This window comes from Neovison vison, chromosome 4 (assembly GCF_020171115.1).
Source record: "Neovison vison isolate M4711 chromosome 4, ASM_NN_V1, whole genome shotgun sequence".
Lineage (NCBI taxonomy): Eukaryota > Metazoa > Chordata > Mammalia > Carnivora > Mustelidae > Neogale > Neogale vison.
The window spans coordinates 73,749,043-73,761,419 of NC_058094.1; positions in this window are offsets into that span (position 1 = coordinate 73,749,043).

Sequence of the window (12,377 nt, forward strand, 5' to 3'; positions counted from 1 at the left end):
CCACCGGCATGTCTCATTTCCCTGTCCTCTGACGTTTGTGGATCACACGCAATCCAGTCAGGGCCAAATGAGATGCAATGACATTTTCCCCAAGTCTTCTGGGAAAGAGACTTTCACTCATAATCTCTGACCTAAAACATAAGAGAATGAATCGGCCTAGCAGGGACCTTTCTGGTACCCATAAAACTTAAAGCTGAAGTCAACATAAAGAAAGCCAAAACAAAGAAATAGAGATTAAAAAAAATAAGCAGGTGCTACTGATAGGCTTGAGCAATGAAAAGAGTTGTACCTGAGGTTAGATCTTTCGGCTGCTGAATCAGTAAATTCCTTTTTTAACTAATCTAGCTTGGGTTGGGTTTTTCTGTAACTGCAACTAAATAATCCCAACTGGCATTCATCAAAGCCTCTCCTACCAAACAGGAGCTCCATACTGTGATTCCCTAAAAAAGATAACTAGTTTCTCTAGAGAACTCATATATGAATGAATCAGGGCATATTCAAGAGAGTTAAGTGTCTGGGTAAGAAAATCTCTCCTTTGGGGATGCCTGTGGTTCACATTTCTGTGTGGGCCAGGAAACTCCTATAAATTTCACCTGTTGACACATTTTCTTTGCAAGTATTTTGCTATTTCAGGGGGAGGAGCCGGAAACAGAGGCGGAGAAGGGAAGGCGTGAGGCAAAATATGAATGATTATGCAGGAAGCAATATAGCTGATGGCCTTTCAGCAAAGGGCTGGCATGTGGGTACATGCGGTGTGAATTCACAGTGGAGGAACTAATCTGGCAATGTTATCTGATCTGGAACAGCAAGAAAAAGAAAGAGTCTCTTTCCTTTTCCTCTGATTTGATATGTCGAAAAGTCTTTACCAAGGTGACAGGCTGGTAATGAAAGTATCCAACCAGACACTTTGACTTTGGGCTGTTCTAAAGTGGGGACCTGGGATCTGTGTTGTTTTCCAGGGACTCTTTGTCATTTCATTTTCAGAACAAGGCTGGATTTTTGGTTCTATAAAAACAAGGCAGGTTCTGGATTGAAAACAAAGGTCAGACATGCTGATGCTTGAAGATAAAGAAGGATGGGGTTGCACAAATTCTTCTGAGTAATAGAGGCTGGTCTCAAGCCTGGGGCTGAAGAGGCTGTGGGAGAAGAACCAGAGTCTGTGAGGTTATTTCTTCCATGAAAAGAAAAAAGCCTGAAGCAATAATCTGAGTAATCTAAGTCCAAAGCTGCTCCCACAGAAAGCAGTACAGCTTGCAGAAAGGGGCTTAGAGTTCAATAGCAGGACTAGTTACATAACTTGCTTCCATCCCTAATTGTCTCTGTGGCCATAGATTGGTTGGTTTTCCATTCTGAATCTGTTTCCTCACCTGCAAACTTCATTTGGGTTCTTGAAAGAAGTAATTTAGTTGAATTACATCAAGAGTCCATGGCCCAGAAAAATTCAAATAAATGACAATTGCATAAATTCCCTGAACTTGGGGAGACTTACCCTGAGGATGGGGCTACGGGTACCTAGACGTGAAGACTTTGTTTTTATTTGGCAGGTAGAGGGGCCAAAGTTCAGTTTCATCTTAATGTGATTTTTTTGTGGAATAGCAGAAGAAAAACACCCATTTGAAGCCACATTTCTGCATTTCTGTAGATTCTCCTAAGCTCAGCAAAATTTTGTCCCTATGCTTCCGAACAATGAACTCTATAATGTCAAACTGGGTAAGCATAAACTTGAAAGATTTTCATTGGACCATCTGTTCCTCCACAACAAGAATTGAGTTTTATTCTTCTTTTTAGGCAAGATGCATAGCACAGTGCCTTCTCGTCTTCTTGACTGCTCAAGAAATTTTTATTCTATCATCTAGAAAAAAATGAATTCATCCTTAGGACAGCCAAACTGAACTCCTGCCGGAATGTGCTTGAAGTGGGAAGGAAGGAAGAAGAAGAAGTAACTTTCTCTGTATAGCAGTTACGGTAAGGTTAAGCGGCTAAGGGATAACAAGAGACCCCAAAATTCAGTGGCTTAGAAGACAGAAGTTTATTTCTCTACCATACAACAGTTCAAAGGTGAATAAACTTGCTACACAAGGTCATCCTGAAGTCCTCAGGGCACTGTCCTCACCAGCATGATCAAAGCTGGATCCTTGGCTTTAGGACATAGAAAAGAGCCTGGAGAAGCGTGCACACACACTGTTTTAAGGACTGAATCCAGAAATAGCACACTTCCCCTCTACTCACGTTCCATGAGTAAGAACTCAAGTCATATTACCCAGCAACAAGAGAGGCTATAGAAGGAATGTACCTTCATTAAGAGGATTAAAGATGAGCCACATGATATTTGCAAAACATATATTTGATAAAGGTCTTGCGTAAGAATATATAAAGAACTATCAATAATGAGAAAACTAGCAACTTAAAAACAATGAATGAAAGATTGAACAGCCACTGAAGAAAATAAACAGATGGCAAATGAGCACATAAAAACATGCTCAACATTAAGAGTCATTAAGAACCTATAAGATACCACAATACATCTAGCAGAATGCCTAAAGTTATAAAGATAGACTCTTTATCAGTTGTGGGTGAAGACAGAGAGGAACTAGAACCCACATACATTGCTAGTAGATGAGTGCAAAATGGTACCGCCAAATGGAAACAATATGTCAGGTTTTTAAAAAATTAGGCGTATACCCACTGTATGGCTCAGTCTTTCAGTCCCCAGATATTTACCTAACTAAAAACAAAACAAAACAAAACAAAAAGTTTATGTTCCTACCCAGACTTATACATTAATGTTCATTGCCATTTTATTTGTAATATCCAAAATGCAGCAACAACCAAATGTGCATCAAATTTGGAAGAGATAAAAAAATGTTATACTATCCCTCTGATGAAATATAACTCAGCAATAAAAAGGAAGGGGCTTTAGGGGCGCCTGGGTGGCTCAGTGGGCTAAAGCCTCTGCCTTCAGCTCAGGTCATGATCTCAGCATCCTGGGATCGAGCCCCCGGATTGGGCTCTCTGCTTGGCAGGGAGCCTGCTTCCCCCTCTCTCTCTGCCCGCCTCTCTGCCTACTTGTGACAGATTTATTGTCTGTCAATAAATAAATAAAATCTTTTTTTTTAAGAGATTATTTATTTATTTATTTGACAGAGGAGATGACAAGCAGGCAGAGAGGCAGGCAGAGAGAGAGAGGAGGAAACAGACTCCCCGTTGAGCAGAAAGCCCGATGCGGGGCTCGATCCCAGGACCCTGAGATCATGACCTGAGCCGAAGGCAGCGGCTTAACCAACTGAGCCACCCAGGCACCCCAAATAAAAAAAATCTTAAAAAAAGAAAAAAAGGAAGTGGTTCTTGAAATACACAAACAGCATAGATGAATCTCAAAATAAAGAGTAAAGAAAGGGAGATCAAAGGGGAAAGGTGTATGCCATATAATCCCATTTATATAAGATTCTAGAAAATGAGGGGCGTCTGGGTGGGTCAGTTGTTTAAGCGATTGCCTTCAGCTCAGGTCATGATCCTGGAGTCCCGGGATTGAGCTCTGCATTGAGATCCCTGCTCAGCAGTTTTGGCTCAGGTTGTGATCTCAGGGTTGTGAAATCGAGCCCCACATCAAGCCCCACTCTTGGCATGGAGTCTGCTTGGGATTCTCTCTCCCTGTCTCTATACCCCCTCTTCTCTGCCCCCAACTCTTTCTCAAATAAATAAAAAAATCTTTTTTTTTTTTTTAAGTATATACCATTTTTTTTTTTTTTTAAGGATGATTAGACAAACAGAATTTGGTGGTCAATCATAAGTATGCTCCACGTAACAGTTTCTTTCTGTTACTTTGACATTAAATTCTGGGAGATTCTGGACCAGAGGAAGGAAGACTGTGAAAGGAGATTCCTATTGAGAGATAAGACATAAGAGAATGAGCTACAGTTCTAGCCCCAGCTTCTGGTTCATGTGCTTCTCAAGCACCAGCCAAGTTTACATCTCTGGTCCCGATTCCATACAGTGAACACACCCCATCAACACAATCCCAGCAAAATCCCCATCTACTACCCACCCACAGCATCTGCAACTTTGCACCCCAGCCTCAGGCCTGCCTTCCAGACCACACCTTGTCCTTGAACCCTGCCAGCACTTCAGTCCAGTCCACTGGCCAATTTTCTAGCGAGGCCAGTCCTGACCTGGTCCACTGGGTTATTTCACTTTTCCTGACCTTTCCAACAGAGTGAGAAAAACTCTCGTGTATCTGCATTCACACTGAAAACTTGCTGAAGACCTTTCCTCAGAATTTTAGGTAGCATCAATGGGACTTTCTCTCCCAACACCCCTTCCAAAGGTGGGGTTCAGTCTACTCCTTTTTGCGGTGGCCTGCTCCTTATCAACAGCAATGCCCATTCCTTTGGGTGACACTCTGAAATCTTCCTATATGAAAGGCTGAAATATATAAAGGCATCATGAAGGAATTCTAGAGGACTTGGATAGGATTATTCTAAGAATTTTATCCAACCACTTGAAGAAATTTCTTCTGTTGACCTTTAGGATTACTACTGAAACTGTGAAAGCTTTTGCTGATTTATCCCAAAATATCATTCTTGTCAGTGCACGGTCGTGTAGCATTATTGCCAATGCAAAGGGGTTTATACTTTTCTTTTCTTTTCTTTTCTTTTTTCCCTCTGACTGGCTCAAAATGGGATACCAGGACTAAGTTAGAAATAAGCCTGATAAGAATGAGAAGATTTAAGGATTATAACTGGTTCTCATAAACTCCATTCAGGAGAGCTAGGGGAAGTGACTCTCATCTGCCAACATGTCCTCCGGCAGAAGCCTGAGCACAGAATGTACAAACCATACTCCATGTCGAGGTGATATTTTTCTCAGAAGGAGAGAGAGAGAGTGTGTGTGTGTGTGTATGCGTCATGGGTCTGTGTGAAGTATGCTTGGGTTAGCCAAGCTTAATCAATGGAAGCTGTGCTAGCTGGAATAGAGAGACGCTGATGAACCAAGGGAATATGTGAGAGAAGAGGGACAGGGCATAGAAAATGTCAAAGGTTAGCTAAGTTGAATTCTGGGATAGTGAGACCAAGGCTATCCTGTTGCCCGAAAGCCTTACCTCTTGGGTTCCCGGAGCAGAATTTGCAAAAACAGACTGCAGAATAGCCTTTTCTCCAGCCAGAATTCTTAGTAGGCAGTCATGTGGGGGTAATTGCCCCTTTGTCTGGCTCCCACTCCCTCCTCGAGCTCAGCCCTTCGGACTTCTGCCTGAATGGAGAGAACTATGGCTGTGGCTGGAAGCTTGGTGTCGTCGGCAGGGTTGGGGAGAGGAAGCCCCACTCACAGAGCCACTGTGGTTCTGACAAAGGCCCGGAAGTCTTACCTTTCCCTGCGTGGAAAAAGGCAGGAAGGAAACTGGAAGTGACTGATGTCCTGCTGATGTCAGGCACTGGGCTGGGTGATTTCTCCTTTAATACCTAACCTAACTCTCACAATGCCCCCAGGAGACAGGACTTCTAAACCCATTTTCACAGAATAAGGGGCCACAGAGAATAATTTAGAGAATATTAAGCCTTACGAAGGTTAAACAAGTTGCAGTAACTTCACAGCTAACTCCATGGTGAGCTGTTGTTTCCACACCTGTCCGAGTGTGGAAGCGGACTCCTTGGTGGGGGGGGGGGGGACTTAAAGCTACTGCACGAGGTCCAATATACTTCATTATGACAGTCAGGTACCCAGTGATGAATGACGGCCAGGTCTTCCGGAAAGACAGAGAAGGAGAGACCTTGATTCTGCCTGCCTCAGGCCACTGGAGTACTTTGGCGTAGAGCCCCTCGTTTTCAAATGATTTACAAGAAAACAAGATCAAGTCAACTTCTTTTGTTATGGACTCATTTCTTTTTTTCATTTTTTTGAGAGGTTATTATAGACCAAGATTTTAAGATGTTTCATTCCAGTCCGGAAGCCAATGAAATAAAAATAGAAAAAGCAAAACTGAGTAACAAATAAAGGAAATTAATTTAATAACAGATTTTGCTCAGTCTCTTGGGGCCTGCCCCAACGAGAATCCCCAAATACTTTTGGAGTGAGAGCATGGCCGCTGCTGAGTAAGAAGCCTTTTGATTATGGCTACAGAAGACAGAAACTATTAAAGGGGTAGCCAACACTGGCGCACAGCTAAACTACACTTCCCAGCCTCCCTTGCAATAGGGCGGGGGAGGGGGAGGGCCAAGGTCCAGCATCAGTCCTGCTCTGGTCAGTGGAAAATGAGCAGAACTGACATGTGCCAATCCCAGGTCATAAAACCGTGTGCAATCTCACATGTGCTTTTCTCTTCTTAGCTAGCTGGAATGAGTCAACTCTGGGGTCCATCTTGGGAGCCTCAAGATGCAAGGAGCCCAGGCCTTTGACTCATTGTGGAGGAGGGCCGCCCAAAAGCCTTGGGCTGTTATGTATCAAGATAGAAACTTTTAGTATGTAAATCTGCTAAGATGTGGGGCTTTTGCTGCTTAGCTAATACACCAAAGCTCTCATTTACCTCACTTTCCCAGAGATCATGATGTGAGCCCGAATGAACCAGAGCCCCAAGAATGGAAAGTACGCTCCCAGGGAGGCAGGCCTCTCTACCTCTGAGCCTCCAGATTTTTCCTCACCTTCAACGCATGCTCCACCTATAAAAAGTGTGGAGAGATTGGGGGAAACATTTTCTGTATATGATTTAGAAAGCAGAATTCAGTTGTGACACCCAGAATATACTTCACTAAAGGATAAAGTCATGAAGGAGAACATTTGTTTTCAGACCGACTAGGGGAGAAAACCAAAGTAAGTGAGCAAAACAAGAGTGAACTATAAAGGCTTTTCAGTTGTTTTATTGCAGTAAATAAAAAGTAAGAAAAACAATCAGAAATCCTAGAAAACTTGCTTTTGTGATTATAGAAGACTTAGGTGTACCCGGAATCCATTGTTTGGGTGCAATGTGACATTTTAAAATACTTGACAGCATTTAAGACAGTTTTTCCTTTAAGCACATTACATTCACCCTTCCTACAAATGTGTTTAGTCTGGTAAACACTACCTGTAATTATTCTAGCGACAAGTCAGTAGCGTTTGGGTTTCTGTCAAATACAACAGATTTCCACAGTGTAGCACTACATTTAATGAGGATTATTAAATTGGTATCCTTCTTATTTCATGACAGAGGTGAAGTCTGCGGTTGGAAGGAAGTCCTAGCCGCCGTCAGGAGATGAAAGTGTGGATATGAAAGGTGTGTCTTCTCCAAGAACAGAAGAAATCCTGCAAGAGAAGGAAGCAATGAGGTGACAACTTGAGAGGAAGGGATTTATACCAAGATTTTCGGTGCCCGGCTAGTGCACGGCTCTCTGAAGGCTGGATCGATGTGTGGAGAGTAGGCAACCAGGAATTATCACCGGAGCATAATTTCTGTTAGTCAGGGTACAGAAAGAGGTCAGGGCTCTCCCCGGGGAAACTCATGCACCTGCCCACGTACAAGGAAACCACAAGAAGGTCTGAGTACCCTATCTGTGCACAGAGCCCGAAGATGTGTAAAAACAAATTGCTTTCCCTTACAGCACACGGAGAAGACCCCCAAAGGTGACATACTGGACCTTCAGAGCCAAAAGCCAGCCTGAGAGGACCTGCACTCTGTGCCAGGTATCCTTAAAATGCTGCAACTGCGGGTAGCTAGCCCTTTAAAAACAGCTCCAGGCCAGCTCAAACTCATTGGCAGAACTATTCAGTTTGTTTTAGCAACTGCTTCCCATGCCCTGGTCTCCCATTACTTCATCTGCATTCCCCAGATGCTGACCCCGTCCCCCTCTAAGCCCACAGCGTTCCCCGCACACCCCCTGCCAGGACGCGGCTTTCATAATCTCCTAGGGAACTCCCCGTACTGAGCCCTGGCGGCCCCACAGGATTCCACCTCTTGGGTCACAGGCGCAACCTGATGCCCTTCCCCAGCTTCTCGGGTTGCAATCCTACCTGCCCCAGATTTCGGGCCTGCGTCAGAGGCTGCTACAGGAGGAGGAAGGGAGGTGACCCTGTTCGGTCCTGCCGGGGCTGAACTCCTCCTCGCAATTTCAGCCTGCCAAGAATAGTCCTGAAGGCAAAGGTCGCTTAGTACGGTTGCCCTGAGAGGGCTGTGAAGCCAGGACTGCCAGGGTCTCTGACCCTTGGCTCAAAGCCCTAAGTCAGTGGTCTTTGCGTGACCAGTGACTCACCGACATGTCCTTCATACTCGCTGCCACTGTGGAGTAGCAGGCTTCAGGGACAGAGTCGGAGCAACTTTGGATGCAAGAGACAGAAGGCTGATTCGAACGAGCTTAAAATAGTTTATTGGCTCGGAGCTAAAACGGAGTGGAGAGCAGTGGCAGGACTGAGGGCTGCATCCAGAGATGGTTCAGATGCTATTGCTGGGGGTTTCTCTCTCTCTCTCTCTCTCTCTCTCTCTCGGAAAGAGTGAATGCGCACAACAAGCAGGATGTCTGTGAGGGAACATGACTTAGATCCCAACACTTAGCAACTCAAGAGAGGCGGCCAGTCTATCCCAACAGCTCCAGGAGAAAATGTCTGGAGAGAATTGCCACTGGCCCCGTCCAGGTCGCGCGCTCATCTCTGAGCCAATCAGTGATCAGCCAGACCTGAACCCACAAACCCACCGGGGTGGCTAAGGTGGGGGCTGCGCTCCAAACCCACCGAAGGGGTTATTCTGAAGAAATCGGGGCTCGCCATTGCCTTCACTTTGCTATGACCGGTTGTCGTTTTCAGACTTTGCCTTAGCTGCCATGGATAACCTCCTCTTCCTCCTTGAAACATGGCATCTACCGTCCAGTGACCCCGGTCTCCTGGTTCACCTTTTCACTGGGCCTTTTATTCCCAGCCTTTTTCCCCCTGGCCTTCCTCATCTCCCTGGTTTCCTTATGCTGCAGCCTCAAAGCTCAGACCCGATCTCTCTCTCTTTCTCTCTCTCTCCTCTGCCTTCGGTCCATGCTCCATTGGTAATCTCATTCTGTCTTGTGGTTTTATATAGTATCTATATAGTGGATGCCAGATTTATATCTGAGTGCTTCCTCTCCAGAGCCCCAGACTCCACTTGGAGTGCCCCCCACCCCAACGTGGACGACCAACAAGCATCTCAAACAGTTCCAGCCCTGAGCTTCTGATGGGGCCCGCAGCGTCTTCTCCTTGCCATTCATGCGACAGTTGCTGAGACCAAATGACTCAGAAATATCTTTGTCTCCACTCCTGCTCACATGCCACATCCAGGCAATCAGCAAATCATGGCATCTCACCTTTGAGGATAGACTCTATTACTCACCTCCTCCACCATTACCAGTCTGGGCCAAGTCATAGCATGCCTCACCAATAGATCACCACCACCTCCTAATTGCGTGCCCGTCCCTGTCTTGTTCCTCTTCCTGCATTCACTCAGCTCGGCGGTCAGAGCAAACCTATTAGCAGAATCAGACAATGACTTCCTCTGGTCAGCACCCTGAAGTGACCCTCGGCTCACTTAAGATAAAACTCTTGGAGTAGTCTGGAAAGCCCTACACAATCTCCCTGTGCACCACCCTCCATTTGCTCCCTGTTAGTCGACTGCCCTACCCCAGTCCACACCAGCCACACCAACGCCCTTGCATTCCTCTCATTAACCAAGCAAGATTGTGCCTCAGGACCTTTGTACTTGCCCTTCCCTCTATCTGGAGTCCTCTTTCCCCAGATGTCTACATGGCTTCTTTATTCATGTCCATCAGATTTTTAATTCAATGTCCCTTTTCCGTGAGACCTTCACTGACCACCTCAATCTAGAACTGCAAATCCCTTCCTGACTCAAACTTCTTGTCTTCCATCACCGCTTTGCTTTTTCTCCATAGTAGTGAGTATATCCTAACACACCTATTTTTAAAATGCACTTTTAATTTATTTATTCATTTAATTTTCCCTTACTTATTTTAGCCCCTGTTTCCCCAGTACTAGACTCTGCTGAAGGAGGGCCTTTTGTCTGTGTGTTCAGTTCACTAGTACTGCTAGGATAACTCCTCCAGCCATCGGAGGAACGAATAAAATGGAGTGACTTTCTCAGTCCTCCAGTCTGGCCCCCATGGGCATGTGGTAACCTTCAAGCTCCCCTCTTGTCTCATCCTCTGAGTCTCCTTGGCCAATAGTCCGCATGCAGGGACCAGGAAGCAGCACAGAATTACTACCCAGGCAGAGGCAAAATGGCTGCCCGTGACTGGAAAAGAAGAGGCGAGACCACAGAGGGGCACGCGTGAGTGTTGGGCAGCAGGGAGAATGCGGTGGGCTGTGACATTCCAGTCATAGGAGGGGGGCCCCGTGGGCAGCAGCTAGACCAGCCTGGGCATGGGGGCCTGCAACCATGGGTGGGAAGCTGCATGGCCTCAGTCCTTTTTTAGGCCAGTACAGAGCAGATGCCAGGTCCAAGCAGGGCAGACAAGGGGAGAGAAATCATGAGACATGCTGAGGTCAAAATGGATGGGGGCCAGAACACAGTGCCCAGGAAGCTCTGCCACAGAGGCAGGCAATCTGTCACCCTTCCCGGCCAAGGGTTGAGGTGAGCTCTTGAAGACACCAGGCTCTCCCCGCAGGGCTGCGCCTTCTCTTACTTAAAGGGTCAGCTCCTTATTTCTTTCACTTGGCAGCCTGGACTTCTTCAGGCAGAACCCCAGTTACGGGTCTGGCCACCCCAGGAGTGGAGGGCCACTCCACTGGCCTGGTCATACCCATGAGACGCCCCCCTCAGCTGCAGCCAGTCCACTCACTGCTTCAAGGAGACCCACCTCCCAGCTCCGCAACACCCGCTGCAATGTTTGTCAGCATTATAGAATGCAAAGGTACCTGAGAGACCCTCCCAGTCCAAGATCCTCATCTTATCCTTGGGAAACCTGAGGCTCTGGGGGGTTGACCTAGCTGCAAGGGCAGGGCCCAAATGAGGGCTTCTTAAACAAGACCGTGCTGTCGAAAGTGGCCTCCATCCCAGAGGGTGGGCTAATCACAGGCCAGGCCTGGGTGCTTTACCTGGGAATTGGAAGCTCTCTAACGCTCCAAGAGTTTGCAGCGTGAGGGGTCAAATAACACAGCCACTCTGTGAGGAGTGTGTTTACACCACCCTCTCTCTTTTCTCTCTGCTCCCCATTCCGTGATGGGATCGGGTGAGGTCACTCCTCTGCCTGATGAAAATCTCGGCCCTCGCCAAGCTGCTGCTCTCTCTAAGCTCATTATCTGACTGGCTCATACTTTCCCATGGGTTGCAAGGAGGAGGAAAGGTAATTAAGTGTTTTGCTTAAATGGCCTTTTCAGTTGACAGAAATAGCTGCCCAGGGATGTGGTGGCCGCTCCTTCCCTGTCCTCTCCCTGCTACTGTGGTGGTGGCGGCGGGTGGGGGGTGGGGGGCAGCAGGCTGAGTGCAGGCACTGGGGCGGGGGCCAGGGAGGGAACCAATGACAGTGCAAAGGCCAAAGGGAACATGGCGGCTGCCCTCCCCCAGATAATTCCAAAACTGGATCACTGGTAGGCAGATAATGGAGAAGGGGAAAATAAGCCTCCCCTGGTGGAAGGAAAGCCTCCGATTCCCATGTCCGCGTGATTTTGGGTGTCACATGTGATCAGGCCCACAAGAACCAGGGCTCTTCTCCTGCCTCAAATGGGCCTCTGTGGGACCAGCGTCCTGTGTCTAAATCTTTTCAGTGGTGATGGCTCATGTTCCTTTACAGCACCAAGTAGTCACTGCTGCTTAGAGAATGCGTTATTTTGGGAGAAATGATACTGCTCTTCGGAGCCCTTCTAGGCGGGGGGGGGGGGGGATGGGACAGGAGCTGCAGGCCAAGTACAAGGGTACCTCTCCCCAGACTCCCGTCCTTTGGTCCACAATGGCCTCAGGCTTCAGAAGAAGGAGCAGAATACACGTTTCCATACAGAGAAGAATCTGGATGCCAAAGAGGTCATTATCCAAACATACAAAGCAAGAAAGAAAGGGTGGGGGGTGGAAGCAGTGAAAAAAGAAAACAAAGTAAAAACGGGACTGTGACTTGCTGAGGCTGGGAAACCACTGACAGGGCCACAAAGAACTACTTAACTCAGCCACAAAGAGTTAAGTCTTGGTGACCAGCACCAACGGATGTATCCCGGGCACATTCAGCATCATTGTGTTAAAGATAATAGTAGCCTTATTATAACAGAGAGCCCCCTATACATTAGTGCCCACACAATGTCACCTGTCTGTGAATTCAGCAGAATTTTGTTCACGGAATAATACAGTTTTACCATTGTTCCAGCTTAGAACTACACATTCATTAATAGAAACAGTATCTCTGCACTTCTCGGCTATGCTAAGTCCCCCAAAAAAGGCTCATTACGGAGTGTGG